Here is a 15,901-nt window from a genome sequence, read left to right as displayed (position 1 = left end):
GGCGGGGTCGTGCCTGTTCACAGCGTTGTATGGTGGGGCCAAACCCGTTTGTTGCATTGCGCCTGTCTATGACACCACATTGCGGGGCCATGTTTGTTTGGAGTGCCTTCGTGCATTCAATACATGCCTTAGGAATCTTTTTAGGATTTTTTGATGTTTTTGAGAGTGCAGTACACGCTCTAAGGGTGTTTTTTAGGCTTTTTGGATGTTTCTGTGGTGCTCGGAAAGGGGTCTTATGGGACATTGCCACTTATTCATGCCTGATTGTCATCATTGCTGGGGGTGATAAAATTCAGTGTCTATAGTTTGCCCCTCTTTGGTTGAGGCCTGTGCAAATAGACAAAGGGCAAAGACAAAAGGTTGCTTGCTTTGTTCACCAAGAGCATGTACTGCTGCCACTTTGCTCATAGGTGGCGGAGTTGAATGATAAAACTGCATCTCGATAAACCATTCAGAAAAAAAAATATACTCCGTAGAGCCAAACATAGAGAAGAATTAGGACCATGGGCCACTCATAAGGGTTATAAAGAATAGCTCAACTAAAGATGAAGGCCGTGAGGGCCACCCATGAGGGTTATAAAGAACCCCTCAACCAAAGACGAGGGTCATGAGGGCTACTCGTGAGGGTTAAAAAGAACCTCTCAACCAATGACGAGGTCCGTGAAGGTCATAAAGAACTACTCAACCAATTGCTTTGATAAGTTAGCATTGCTCACCTATGCCACTACCTTTTGAGGATGAGGTGGCATTGCTTTCATGTGCTTCTGATGAGGTGGCATTTCTTGTTGGGGCTTCGATGAGGTGGCTTTGCTTGTCGATACTTTTGATGAAGTGGTGTTGCTTGCCAGTGGTTCTAATCTTTTGACCATATGATGATGAGATGGCATCATGACCGAACTTTTGAGAGATGTGACGATGAGACGGCATAGTGACCGAGCTTTTGACGATGAGACGGCATCGTGACCAAATTTTTGAAGATGTGACGATGAGACGGCATCGTGACCAAATTTTTAAAAATGTGATGATGAGATCGCATCCTGATCGAATTTTTGAAAATGTGATGATGAGATGGCATCATGACTGAATTTATTAAAATGTGACGATGAGATGGCATCATGACCGAATTTTTGAAAATGTGATGATGAGATGGCATCATGACTGAATTTATTAAAATGTGACGATGAGATGGCATCGTGACTGAATTTTTGAAAATGTGATGATGAGACGGCATCATGACCGAATTTTTGAAAATGTGACACTAAGACGGCATCGTGATTGAATTTTTGAAAATGTGACGATGAGACGGCATCGTGACCGAAATTTTGAAGATACGATGATGAGACAACATCATGATCGAATTTTTTAAGATGTGACGATGAGACAGCATTGTGACTGACGATGAGACGACATCATGACCGAACTTTTGAAAGATGTGACAATGAGACAGCATCGTGACCGAATGTTTTTTGAAAATGTGATGATGAGATAATAGTGTGACTAAACTTTTGAATAATATGAAGATGAGACGGCATCGTGATCAAACTTTTGAAAAATATGACGATGAGACGGCATCGTGACCAAACTTTTGAAAGATGTGATGATGAGACAATATTGTGACCGAACTTTTGAATAATATCAAGATGAGACGGCATCGTGATCGAACTTTTGAAAAATATGACGATGAGACGGCATCGTGACCAAACTTTTAAAAGATGTGATGATGAGACGGCATTGTGACCAAATTTTGAAAGATGTGACGATGAGACGGCATCGTGACCGAATTTTTGAAAGATGCATGACTACCAAATTTTCAAAGGTGATATTGCGACCCAAAAATTTTTATTTTTTATTTTTTTAGCGGTGCTACCACTCGTGCACCCCTTGATCCGTGGCACCGCTGGCATCCAATTTCTATTAAAGTGGGGAGTTTCCCTCCCATTTCTCACCTCTCTCAGTTTTTTTTCTTCTAGGTTCCTCCGTGGAGCTCTGCCCTCTCTCCTCTTTCTCTCTCTTGCTCTTTTCTTTTTTGCATTTTTTGTCTCTCATACTCTTTTCGCCATGTCTACAAAGAAGTGAGCTCATCCTAGGGAGCCTGCTCTAGGCACAATGGGCAATATGCGGGCAGAGTGGTACATAGGTACCACTGTGAGAGATACAGCTCACCACAAGTGCTGCACCATCTGAGGTCAAGGCCTCAAGAATGTAAGTGACTTCTGACCCTCTTCCTTGTATAGTATATTTTGCTAAGTGTTTGATTTCTATTGTCCATTTTATAATGGACTTTAATTGCCCCTGTTACAAGAATATTGCCGTATGGACGATGTGCGGATGTGGTACTAGCAGCTCCATTCTATCATGAGAGAGGATGGACCGGACGAGGCTCGACCATACAGCCCAGGTAGTTGCCCTGAAACTCAATACTCTGGTTATTCGAGCTCTCATAGATCTTTGGTGACTGTCAATGCATACTTTTCATCTGCTTGTGGGGGAGGTAACCATCACTCCCTTGGACTTTTATATGATTTACCGGGCTTCCCTTCTCAAGGAAGCCTTTCGCTTTGACTCTGACGGACCGGATGAGGTCTTTAGAAGATATTAACAGAATTTTTGGCTTCCAAGTGAAGGAACGCATCATGCTCTTTGATGAGCACATTTATGTGTGAAATCTTAGGGCATAAAGCATACATTTTACCACATTGGGCAGAGTTACTTTGGTGCTTTCTTGTGCTTTTTAGGTTTTGGGTTATTTTAGGCTATTCTGGACTATCGGGAGCTGCATGTCCCAAGTTACACGTAAAGTTATCATTTTTCTTTCCATGGCTGTAAAGAGGACTAAATTTGGAGCAAGATAGACATGACAGAATGCAAGTATGCATTCGTTTAGGCCACCATGCAATCGATTATTCTTTTTAGGCTAGGAAAGGATAATGGGTCAGAAAGGAGCTGTAGTGCAAGCCCATAGTCATTTTGCCACTGCCCAAGGACATTTTTGACATTAAAGGAGGTACTTCTAAGCAATGGTGGAGATCTACTGCAAGTACAGGATTGTTTTGGCAATTTTTCATTCTTGAAGAGAGAGAAGGACTGCTACCCACATGGGGGGACCCACACTACCACAGGGTTCCACCATTTTTGAAGGCCCATAGCTGTCCACGATTTTTAGAGGGTGCACACACACTCTCCAAGATTTTTTTAGAGGTCTTAATGGGCATTTTACTAATTGGTTGAGTAGAAATCCTAGTCATCACCCTTGCTCTCTCTCTCCTCCTACTTTTTAAGGGCACTTTTGGCATTCTACTTGGGATAGATTTCTTTTGAAAGATATTCTCTCATCTATGGAAGGTTGAAAAGTCAAAGATGCCTTAATCTCATTACTTGGAGAAGATATCTACAAAGAAAAGGAAGCACAAGTTAGAACTAGAAAGTTACTTTTGTAAAAATAGAAGGTTTATGTAGTTAGGATTCTCTTCTCTCCCTCTTTCTATTTTTTCACTTTTTTCTTGGGATTCAAGGCATTGTAAAGGAGGAAGGAGAAGGGAATATTCCATTATTTTTGGATTTCCTTCTCCCATTCTCTCTCCTCTCCACGATTTTTAGAAGGAGAGAGGCCCCAAACCCGTGGAGCCCCTCTCCCTCTTCACTCTTCTCTCTTCTCCTTCCCTCTCCCCTATATATACCCAATGGGTTTAGGCTTGTAACTTGTTCAACTGTAGTTAGTTTTAATTCAGTTTTAAGTTTAAATTATTAGTAAAATTTCTTCTTTTCTTCTTCTAGTTTTTGGCTTTCTAAGTTCTAGTTTGATTTCATGCTTTCAATTCCATGGTTGTAATGCTTTTGATTCATGCTTTAATTTTATGACTTCAATATGGTTGTAATAATTCTAGTTTAGTTTCAAGCTTTCTACTCTAAGTTCCTAAGTTGATGACAAGACTTGGAGAGTTAGAAGAGGAAGCCATGCAAGGTTTGTTTAGGTACTCAAGCTCTTCAACTACATTCATGGATGCAATTTCAGTCCGGTTCAAGCACATCCAGATTTTTACTCTCTAAACTCTTAAACTCATTTTCCCTCTCTTCTTCTTCTTTTATTTTTTTATGTGGCTGTGGTGTGTGGCTGCAATTTACCCCTTCCAATTCGCGTTAGTTTGATAGGTTAGATGGATATGTGTCAGGATGCCAATTTAATTCGTTAGATCCTTGTGAGTTAGGATCCGTTAGTTTGTTAGGTTAATTAGTTTAATTTAACACTTTAATTTGGTTCACTTTGCATTACTTTAAAGTGAGTAAAATAGGGTGGCGTATATCTCCTTGAGTTCGACCAGTAGCTACGATTGATCCGTATGCTTGCGGTTATTATGTTATGCAAACACTCTTTCCTGCTTTGAAGAAGCAGGTGGATGATAGGGAAATAGACAATGACTCTCCTGACCAGCTAGTAAATCAGGCTGCTAGGAGCTTCCTACTCTATCTAGTCTCCAATGTCCTTTTCTGTGATGGATGGGGCCGCACAGATACTTCCTTTATCTATTTTTTCTCAAACTTGATGAGGCGAGGTCTTTTGATTGGGGTGGATCAGCTTATGCCATTTTCTAGAGATGTTGGATCATCTTCCCTTGGGGGCGCCTGGTCTCATTGGTTGTGCTTATATGTTGTGGGTATGTTTCGAATCTCTTGCCTTTCTTTCTTCCCCCCCCCCCCCTTCCTTTCCTTTTCTGATATTATTTTCTCATGCTATCCTTCCTTGACAGGTGTGGTGCTATGAGGTTCTGGGGATCCATGTCCCTTCTTTTCCTGACGAAGTGTCTCCTTATATCCCCAGGGCCACACATTAGGGGACAGTGAGATATCCCACTATTAATGATCAATCGGTGCACCTGTAGCTGAATGAGTTAACAGTCAATCAGGTAATGTCAAAACCGTCCTTGCCATTATTACTCAAGTATGACAACTGATCCTCCTTGGTATTGGTTGCAGGTCCGATGGAGGCCCTATGATGAGGAGGAGATCCCCGAGGAGGGCGATCATGATGAGTATGTTTACGCCCTTGCACTTACTCAGAGGTGGATAGCATTTGATGGTCCGAACGGGGTCGAGCTCTACTTGGGAGATAGAGTCACACTTCAGTTGTCTCTCGTTCAACTGGTGCCCCGACCTCCCCCTTCTTGTGTGCATACTGCTCTTTTGTCACTTGACATTACTGAGTTGACAGTTGGGGTTCCTATCATGGAGTTGACTTTGCCAGACCAAAACTATCGGGAATTCCTATACCAGGAAACAGTTCGCGTCCCTTAGACTAGAGGGTCCTGTGGTATTCCTCTAAAGTCCTCTTCATTGGATGTTCCTCCCACTCATCTCTTTTAACCTTTTCTTTTATCCCTTCCTTGTAGTATCTGGGTCGCCACCTGTTTCTAGATGTGTGCGGGGCAATCCTACCTTCTGGCTATGGGGCTAGCTGTCCTCCTTAGAATAGGAATCCTGCTTTGCGCATCACCAGCATGAGCGACCATATCACAGGGTACCGAGGATGGACCATGTCTTCCATGACAGATGCCAACCTTCAAACTACTCTCCCTGCTTATAGTATTTCTGATCACGACCTAGGGCTTCCACTTCCCTTTGACAGGGTATGTCACTTTTCTACACCTTTATTTCATTCTTCAGCCTTGATATTGATTTTATCTTGCGTCACAATAGGTTAACACTAAGCGTTACACTGATATGCGCCGGATTCAGGCGAGCATAGATGAGGTGCTTTCTGAGCGGGCAGGTTTTATCCAAAAACTGGTGGGCTCTTTCTCCTTATTGTATTTTTTCCTCTTCTTCCCCCCCCCCCTTTTCTTTTATGTTGAACTTACTTTCTTAAAATGAACTTTTACTCTTTTCTGATAAGTGCCCAACTTGGCGACATGAGAGAGTCTAGGGACCTTTTCAAGGATTGTAATAGGATCCATGTAGAAGAGATACGACATCTCTAGAGACAGATAACGTCTGTGGGATTTATCCCTGCCCAGTTCATGCTGCATGATGGCGATGGTAGCGATGATGGTGATGATGAGCAGGATGCAGAGGAGAAGACTTTATCCTCTAGTTATGAGAATTAGGCCCCCCTCCTCTCATGACTTTATTACATACTTTATCATATTTTATTATAATTATTACATTTTCTTTTTTATTCTCTTTTTTTGTGGTTTCATGATAAGGATTGTTTGTGGGTGCTTGTTATGCTTTTGAATGTATCTAACATTTTAAGACATTTGTTCCTTTCTTTGCAATGCACAATTCCAGACATTTTCATTAAATTTCTTATCATTACATGGATAATCAATCAAAGAGTAAACGAAAGGAAAAAGGAAGATGGGACCGACACATAGTCTAATGATATCACCCCTCAACTACATTTTTCATCCACAACTTGTCCAGTAGGCTCACAACCTTTGATGTTAATTCTTCTGGAGGTTGAATCTTTGCTTCTGGAATTCCTGGAAGTGATTGGTATTGTGCGGGCATGAGATGAGGCAAATAAAAGGTAGTATGGATCAAGCCCATTAACCTCACAGAATTGTAACCTTGAGTCTTGAGGACTGGGGCTTCTATATTCCTCCAATGGCAATTCCATTGAATCTGTCCGTCCGTTCTTTCTACCAAATACTTCTTCCAACCCTTCATTGTGTGGAATTCCTTCGTCTCTCTTCGAATTTTGAAGTGCTTTGGTTGCAGTAGGGCGTGGTATATAGGTTTGACTAGTCGTAACCTTTCCATTAACCATATTTGCAAAATGATGGGTGATCTCGTGCAATAATTTGTTCCATTCATGGAAAGTCTCCGCCAATATGGTATAATGTCACATCCTTCTACAAATTGACAAACAAGGTCTGAAATTATAGGTGAGATGCCCCTCTTTGAAGTACGCAGCAAATATCTTTCGATCATACAAAAGAGGTATGCTCTCTTTCTGTTCTTCTGTTGGGCTCCCTCGACACCTTCCTGTCTTGAGAAAAGTTTTGCTACTTTCAAGATATCCACTTTTCCATAGTTCATGATTCCTTTAATTTCCCTTTTGGTCCATCCGAAATTTTTTTTCAAAGCTTCTTTGCAGTTATCGTGCAAGGGTAGGCAAAAGAGTCTCCCTAGTGGAGGTGAGATCATGCAAGCTCAGAATTCTTCAATTGTGGGTGTCGTCTTAAGTTCTCCGAATTTGAAAATATATAGTTTTGGATCCCAACATTGGTGTGCTTGTCGAAGCATGTCATGATGAATTTCCATACACGTGATCCTTCCTAGGAACGGTAATTGGGCATCTTCCAAAATGGTCGGATCATCAGAATTCATGTTAATGGTCCACTTGCGTAGGATCTCGTCGAGTGTTGCTTTCTTTGGGGAATGCATGTTGCCTGCGCTCAATCGAAGAACCTTTTTAATAAACTGGAAAAGGTCTCTTTCCTCTCTTTTTTTTTTTTATAAGACTTAAGTATTGGTCAGCTCCTATTAGTAACTGATGGAAGGATGACCGATGGCAGATTTTTTGTTTTGAATGACAGTCAGAGGTATCGGGTAGCAGAACTTTGGGAGATTCCTATCAGCAACTTAGGAAAATGCTGAATGGCAAAAAGAGTTTTTGAATGATAGAGGTGCCGATTGGCAGAATTAGAGACATGCCCCTGGAGGGGGTTGGTTATTGAGACTGCACTTAAGCATGCCAAGTTGCCTACGTATCCTTTGAAAAGGAATCAAGTCAAACGTATTTCATGTAGACCAGATGGCTACACATAATATTTTTTTAGTTGGTCCATATTGATAAAGCCCGTTAGATCTTCCCCACCCAAGTCAGTGAGACGAACTACTTGCCCAATCAGGATTTCCTTCACTTGGTAAGATCCAATCTAATTAGGCTTGAACTTGCCCCTGGGGTCATGGATAGGCGCTCTTTGCTCTCGGAGAACCAAATCTCCTACTTCAATGTTGCAAGGATGAACTCCTTTGTTGAATGCCCTTGCCATCCTGAGTTGGTACTTCTTGAGGTGATCCATAGCTTTCATCCTCTTTTCATCCAACAGGTTGAGCTCATCATGCCTTGCCTGCATCCGTTCTCCTTCAGGTAATTTACTTTCCATTAACACCCTGAGAAATGGCACTTGGATTTCCACGGGTAGCACTGCCTCCATTCCATAGACCAAGGAAAAAGGAGTTTCCCCAATAGAAGTTCAAATTGATGTCTAATGGGCCCATACTGCATATAGGAGCTTATCTACCCAATCCTTGTGAGTATCAGCCAATTTTTGCATTATGACTTTGACATTCTTGTTGGTTGCTTCTACTGCTCCATTAGACTGTGGTCTGTAAGTCATAGACCAATACCTTTGGCTACTAAACTTGGTGCAAATTTGATCCACCTTTCCCTAGAAATGTGCTCCTTGAATAGATATAAGGACATGCGATACTCCATATCTGCATATGATGTTCTCCTTGACAAATTTTGCTACCTTTGCAGCTGTTAGGATAGCAAAAGACTATGCTTCCACCCATTTGGTGAAATAGTCTATGGCAACGAGGATGAATTCATATCTATTGGATGCCTTTGGTGTCACTTTCCCTATTATGTCAATGCCCAATGTTGAAAACAGCCAGGGAGCATTCAATGAATAAAGCTCTTCCGGAAGAATGTGGATGATATTGGAAAAAATCTGACATTTGTGACACCTCCTGATCCCATTCTGAGGATTTTCTTAGCTAGTATCCTGACATTCATGTGTGGTCCGCAGATCCCTTAGTGGATTTGTTCCATAATCACCCAGGTTTGGTTTTCATTTACACATAGTAATTGTATGCCATCATAATACCATTTGTACAACAAGTCACCTTGGAGCATAAATTGTGTGGCACTCTTTCGTAATCGCTTTTGTTCACATGTCGTGCAATTTGGAGGATATTTCCTTTCTCTGATAAAATAAAGCCATGTCCTTTTGTCAGCTGTCAGAGCATTTATTGATTCTTCGTATGCTGGCTTGCATCTTCTATCTACCCAGAATGGGCGGATCTAAGTATCTAGACTGCATTTGACCATTGAAGCCAAATTGGCTAAGGCATATGCGAATCTATTGTTGTCCCTTGGCAATTGCTCAAAAAAAGAAGGACAAACTGTAGATGCTGAATTTTGTCACCCCCCAGTGATGACGACAATCGGACGTAAATGACTAGCATTGTCCCTGAGAACCTACCTTCCAACCCTACATAGCCCAAAAGCATCCCCATTCACCCTTTGAGGCATAAATCGTACACACAACAACCCCGCGGATAAGGCATAGCCCCAATAGGCAGCATCGTAGCCTACACAGCATCGTACACCCTGTGCAGCCCTACAAGGCAGCCCCGCGTGCCCTATGTGGCCCCACAAGGTAGCGTCGCATGCACCTCGCGGCCCTGCCAGGCAGCCTAGTCTCGTGGCCTGCACCGCGCTGCCGTACGGTGCCACGCGCTCTATATGGCCCTGTAGTGCAACTCCGCATGCATTGCGGCCCTACCAGGTAGCCCCGTGGGCCCCCAGAGCTCCAATTTTCTATTTTTTCCTAGTTTTCTTATTCCGAAGCTCTTCTCCAACCCAATTTTAAGCCTTCAAGCCTTGTCCCCTTGTCCGAAGCCTGGGCTATCCCAGCCCGGCTTCTTCGACTACTTTTCTTCCTAGTCCTGAGAATCTCCCCTGGTCTAGCCATTTTGCCTAATATTTACGTATCCAATTTTTGAGACCTTGTGATACCGTTATTCTGCCTAAGATCCTAAGATCCAATACAAGTAAGCCGTTACTCTGTCCGACAAAGGACAAAGCCTGTCTTTTGCCCACCTGAGCTGGGGGACGCTATTTGTCTAGCATAATTGCATTTGTCTAAAGCGTATAGGTATACATTTCTTTCATTAACTTTTAATTTCGGCACAATGTAGTCCTTCAAGTATTCCTGTCTAGTGTACAATAGTTAGTATAACATAGTTTAATTCAATTAGATAGTTTGTTCATCATTATTTAGCCATACATATGAGTATAGGACATTTATAAAGGGAGAATATTCAAAAACCAGCATCTAGTAGAAAGACCAGTTTACCCGGGCGAGGTGGGTGCTTAACACCTTCCCACTTTCCCTGAATCTCTGACCAGACCAAATAGAATCTCATAGCCCTTCTCAGGGCTACACCAATCGGGTCCCTAATCCTAGGTGGTGATTCCATTTCATATGAATTGTATGACTCCCATCGCCTGTTAATCATTAACCCTGAGAAGATGCATTTCTTCTCTCTCCGATAGAGGAGCAACCCAACCTAAACCCTGCCAAGGCCCAAATGGCATCACACCATGCGTGCCATGCCACCAGAGAAACGGATCCTCACAGTAGGCTTCATATTCTATAATGTTATTAGTGCATAGGAATTCTATTAGGAATGCAGATGGCAGATAGAGATCATCTGGGGTTATCAACAATATCCCTGCCCCATATCCTCTTTGGTTGATCGCGCTGTCAAAATACAATTGCCACCAGTCTTTATAGTTTTCTTCTTCTACACAGGCTAAATCCTCATCTGGGAATGAGTCTTCTAGCGGCTTAGAATCCATCCTGGCTGGTTACACGGCTAGATAGTCTAAGATTGCCTGTCCTTTTATGGACTTCTGGTTGACATAAATTATGTCAAACTTTGACAACATCAACAACCACCTGGCCATCCTTTCTGTTAATTTTGGCTTCTCAAAGAGGTACTTGATTGGATGCGTCATTGGAATGAGCCGTATCGAATGTGCGATCATGTAGTGCATTAGTCTCCTGGTTGCCCAAACTAAAGCAATACACGTGTTTTCCAATGGGGTGTAGCAAGTTCCATACCCCAGCAGTTTCTTGCTTAAGTAGTAAACTACCTATTCTGATCCACTCTTCTGATCTTTTTGTGCCATCAATGATCCCATTGATGTTTCCCCAACAGACAAATATAACAGCGGAGGCTCACCCAAATACTAGTGGAACAAGGACGAGGAAATTCATCAGGTATTCTTTTATCCTTATGAATGCCTCTTGGCACTTGTCATTCCATTCTTTTGGTTCTTCTTTCCTCAGGAGCTTGAAAATGGGTTCACATACTACGGTTAAACGAGCTATGAACCGACTTATGTACTGGACTAGGCCTAAGAAGCCTCAAACCTCTTTCTCTGTTTTTGGTCCTGGCATTTCTATTATAGCCTTTCTCTTATCGAGATCTGCTTCTATCCCTCTTTCACTAATGAGAAATCCTAGGAGTATCCCTAATGTTTCTTTGAACACTCACTTCTGAGGATTCAACCATAGTTTTTACGGGTACCTGATTTGACAATCATGTCATCCACGCACACTTCCACATTTTTGTGTATCATGTCATGGACAATAGCTATTGCTGCTCTATGATATGTCATCCTAGCAATTTTTAAGCCAAAGGCCATTACCTTGTATCAATAAGTTCCCCAAGGTGTAGTGAATGCTGTCTTCTCTTTGTCCTTCAAACATATGTTGATCTGATTGTATCCGGAGAACCCATCCATGAATGATAATAGGTTATGTTTTGCCATGTTGTCAACCAATATGTCAATGTGTGGCAAAGGAAAATCGTCCTTGGGATTGACTTTATTGAGGTCTAAAAAATCCAGAAACATTCTCACCTTCCCATCTTTCTTGGGTACAGGGACGATATTAGACAACCACTTAGGGTACTGTGTCACTTGTAAGAATCCCGCATATTCCATTGCTTTATGACTTCTTCCCTAATCCTCTCGCTCCATTTGGGCTGCTTCTTTCTGGACTTTTGCTTGATGGGCAGTGCATCTGGATAAATAGGTAGTTGATATTGTACTATCTCTGGATCGATATCGGGCATATCCTCATAGGACCAAGTGAACACTTGTTGGAACTTTTTAAATAGGGCTATCATTTGACCAACTTCTTCACTAAATGAAGAACCAATTTTAACCATTCGAGGGCATTGTTTTGTTCCCAAATTTATGGGGCATATGTCCTCTCAAACAGGTTAGGCCTTTCTTTTCTTCAATTGTTATTAAATGGTGATGGTCAAGGATATCATCGTCATTCGAAGAAGAATCAGAAGAAGAAGAGACATACTCAAAATGGGTGATTTCAATCATGATAAAAGCAGCAATAGAAGTAGACTTGATAGATTGGAAGGTACTATCTTCCTTGATTGCAACAGACATGACTAACTCAGAGTTGACCACTCCTTGAGACTCTATTACACTTAACCTTTTAGAGACACTAATCCAATTTACAATTGGTTCCTAGAGTAGGTGAATTAATAGATGAGGCTTTGGCCCCTCTTCATCTCCCATGGAAATCATTGCTATGTCAAACAATCCTCTTATGTCCAGTTCCTCTCTAGCAGCTCTCAGTTTCATTTGTTCTACTTTGAGGGTGACCTAGTCTATATTGTCCTAAAAGAAGACTTCAAATCCCAACTGGAGACTCCCAGTGTCATGATCGAACCAAGGCTCAATGTTTCCACAGTAAGGGAAGTTGTCCCCTACTTTGATTGAGTATCCGTTCAAAGTCTTGAAATATGGAGACGGTTTCCTTATCTTGAGAGCGCTCGCCTTTTGGTATTCTCAACTCATCCCTTCGGACTTGCTTTCTTTTTTGGCGGTTTATACCCTAGCCCATGATGGTTGCCATAAGTCCAAAACTCAGGGAACTTTGGGATCCCTTATTGGTTCCTTCCTAATCCAAGCCCTAGGAAATATCCCATATTGTTCATCATCTTCACAATTATTCCAATCCATGTGGACTGATACCCGGATGGAATTATTTCTATCATTTCTGAGGTCACTACACTAATTGCCCCAATCTCAAATCCTCCTAGCTGGATATCTACCGGAGCTTCTCCACATACTTCAATACTTGCCAGAGTGTGGAGCATCTCTGGGTCACCAAAGATAGTGACCATTTTCCCTTCATAGATGAACTTTATCTTTTGATGCAGACTTGAAGCTATCACTCCCATAGAATGCAGCCAAGGTCATCCCAACAACATATTAAATGATGCTTGAATGTCAATCACATGACAATCCATAGTGAATTGAGCGGCTCTAACTCGGATGACGGTGGTCAAAACTCTCAGAACTTTCCTTTTTGTATTGTCATATGCTTGGATTGTCTGAGTAGAAGGCTTCATTTGGGTAAGATCCAACCCTTTGTAACTCGCAGCTTTGAGAGGTATGACATTGAGGGCTGACCCATTGTCAATTAGAAATTGAGGGACTTGGTTCCCATTGCACTCTATTGTAATGTGCAGAGCCTAATTGTGATTCTTTCCCCCAGGTGGTAGATCATCTTCGGAGAAAGACAGAGATTATATTGCATAGGTCGCTCCTACAATGTGTGAGAGCTCTTCCAGACCCATTTCTATTGGTACCTGAACCTTGTTGAGTGCTTTCAGAACTACTTCTCGATGTCACAGGGAGGCCATCAACAATCCCCCAGATATAGATGTTAGCTTGCACTTTCTTCAGTTGATTCAACACTTAATTTTTTGGTTTGTACTTGACTTAATTCTGGGGCAGAGCGGGTGCATAGGGCTTTTCTACAATCAATCCCTTATCTTTGAAGTTCATTCCACTTCGGGACTTTGAAACCTCAGGCTCCTTCCCTTTTATGATGAGCTCTACTAGGCACAACACTTCATCTTCGAAGTCACTTTTAGTTATCACGAAGGTTCCTACCATGGGACTCCTTGTGAGGATCCGTTCCCTTTTTTCCTGGGGGGAAGAGAGAACCACGTGCATTCCAAGACATTGGGGTCTTCCCCTCCGGTTTACGAGGTTTGGCTATGCTCCTAGATTGGAGAGAGAGAAGGAATGCGTCTTCTCAAAGTTCATGATTTATCAGGGGATGAGGGTCATACAATTAAATGAAATGGAGTTGCCAACTAGGATTAGGGCCGTGGACCCATTGGTGTAGCCTTGTGAAGGGCTACAGGACCTCGTTTGGTCTAGTCAAAGATTCAAGGTAAGTGGTTAGGTTATGAGAGTGGGAAGATGTTAGACACCCACCTTGCCAGGGTAAACCAGTCTTTCTACTAGATGCTGGTTTTTGAATATTCTTCCTTCATAATGTCCTATTTCCACATGTACAGGTAAAATGATGCACAAATTGCTTAATTAAATTAACTACTATACACTACACTGTCATAATTTAAAAGTCTACATTGCTACAGATTAAAATACGATGAAAGGATTAAATACCTAATGTGTTAAACCAATGCAATTACACGGGACAAATCACGTCCCCTAAGTCAGGGGGAGGTAAAAGACTGGCTTTGTCCTTCATCGGACAGAGTAACGGCGTTGGAAAGTAATTACCTACATACTAGGCAGAATAACAGCATCGGAAAATATTTGGAGAGTACTTACCTGGATGTCGGGCAGTGTAGTGCCATACGGGTGTCGGGTACCAGGACCTCAGACAGAATGACGGCGTCGAAAAGCTTCAAAAGCTAGGCTTCTTCAAATATCAGGCAGAGTAATGGCGCACGGGTGTCGGGTACTAGGACCTTGGACAGAATAATGGCATCGAAAAGCATTTTAAAAACTAGGGATTAGGATGTCGGGCGGGGCGACTAGGCCATGGGAAGCTTCAGAGTTTTGGGCATAAATGGGTTAGGAAAGGCGGGTCTGGAGGACTCAGACTCCTGATAGAGGGACGAGGCTCGAAAGCTCAAAATTGGACTGGGGCAGGGCCCCAAAACTAAGAAGAAAGGAAAAAAATTGAAAACTGGAGCTCTGGGAGTCCCTCCTCTCCTCAACTTGGAAGCTATTGAAATGAGGGGTGGGGGCTATTTATAGCCAAAAAATCTGTTTAGCGGCACTGCGGCAAAATTGGCGGTGCTGTCAACTAAAAAAAATTTCATTTAGGGTACCTGGCGATGGCGCAGCCCTGGGTCCAGCACCACGGTCGGGTGCAGCTCTACCACATGGCGCTGTGGCTGGGCGCGGCGCTGCTGGGAGGTGCCGTGGCTTTGCGCTGTGCTGTCGGGAGGTGTCGCTGCTAGGCACGACACTGCCATACGGTGCCGTAACCAGGTGCAATGCTACCGTGCAATACCGTAGCCGCGCGCGATGCCACTAGGTCAGGGCTTCAGGCGAGGGCGTCATGTGGGGTCATTTTGGGGATGATGGGGGACCACAGGTGGAAATGAGGTGGAATAGGGGGTGTCCAAGAAACCTCGAAGGGAAAGAGTATTTAAAGGGCATTGCCATTCTTTTGCATTCGATTGTCATCATCACTGGGGATGGCAAAATCCAGCATCTACAGTTTGCCCCTCTTTGGCTAAGACTTGTGCCAACAGCCAAAGGGCAAAGACAAAAGACTGCTTGATTTTGTCACCAGGAGCATGCATCACCACCACTTTGCTCATAGGTAGCAGAGTTGAACGATAAAACCGCGTCTCGATAAACCATTTGATAAATCTTTTGAGCAAGTACTATTGTCACTTTGCTTATAAGCGACGATGTTCCCTCAGCAAACTTTTCAGTGAGCCTCCTTGGGCCGAGCAACTGCTCCATTACTTTGCTCAAAGGTAATAGAGGTCCCTTAGTAAATTTTTTGGTAAACTTCCTCAAGTTGAGAAACTACTATCACCACTTTGCTCATAGGTGATGACATTTTGAACGATAACACTTAATTCGGTAAATCGCTTGGTGAAATCTCTTGCTTTGAAGGATAAAACCTATCTCCGCAAACCGTCTAATGAAATCTTTTATTTTGAACGATAAAACCTATCTTGGTAAACTATCCATTGAAATCTTTTATTTTGAACGATAAAACCTATTTCAGTAAACAATTCAGTAGCAACTGGTGCTCAATCAGTCGATCTTAAAGGATCAGGTGTCAAC

The sequence above is a fragment of the Telopea speciosissima genome, chromosome 8 (assembly GCF_018873765.1).
Source record: "Telopea speciosissima isolate NSW1024214 ecotype Mountain lineage chromosome 8, Tspe_v1, whole genome shotgun sequence".
NCBI classification, from domain to species: domain Eukaryota; kingdom Viridiplantae; phylum Streptophyta; class Magnoliopsida; order Proteales; family Proteaceae; genus Telopea; species Telopea speciosissima.
Note: the sequence above shows the minus strand (reverse complement) of the source record.